Below are 581 nucleotides of genomic sequence, written 5' to 3'. Positions count from 1 at the left end.
TATTTAAAAGTTCTAAACTATTTCATTCTGTAAAAATAGTATTTTCTCTTTATATTTTGTTTATTCCAAAAAACACAAGTTTCATTATATTGATCATAATAGTAACATTAGCATAGATGCAAGTCAGTGTCTATTTTTCTAATGCTACGTTCACACCAATGTGCATGTGACGCACGTTGATGTCATATCATTCCTGTCAGACTCAAACCGCAACTTGTCCTCCATAATTGATTTTCAAATGTTTAGTAATTCCTTTACAGACAGGACGCCATCCATACGTCACTACTAATTGGTCAAAGTCTAACCTGGTTTAACTTTGAATGTGTTTCTATGTAAATCCCAAAAATGGTCTTAAAAATGAGAGTAGCTACACGTAAACGCAAGAGTTTTGAATGTGGAAGGCTGAGACGTGCTTTTACATGCTTTTCATTGGAAGTGGTTGCTCGATTCTTGTTGCCGAGGGCGATGTGAAGTCAGACTTTGTGTCTCCTATTGGGTGGTGGTTATTAAGAAATCGACTTCTTTAAGTGTTGAAGGTTGCAGACCCCTGGTTTAGGTCAAACTGGATCAAACAGACGGCA

This window comes from Oryzias latipes, chromosome 24 (genome assembly GCF_053564925.1).
Source record: "Oryzias latipes strain Hd-rR chromosome 24, Olatipes_Hd-rR_3.1".
Taxonomy (NCBI): Eukaryota; Metazoa; Chordata; class Actinopteri; order Beloniformes; family Adrianichthyidae; genus Oryzias; species Oryzias latipes.
Note: the sequence above shows the minus strand (reverse complement) of the source record.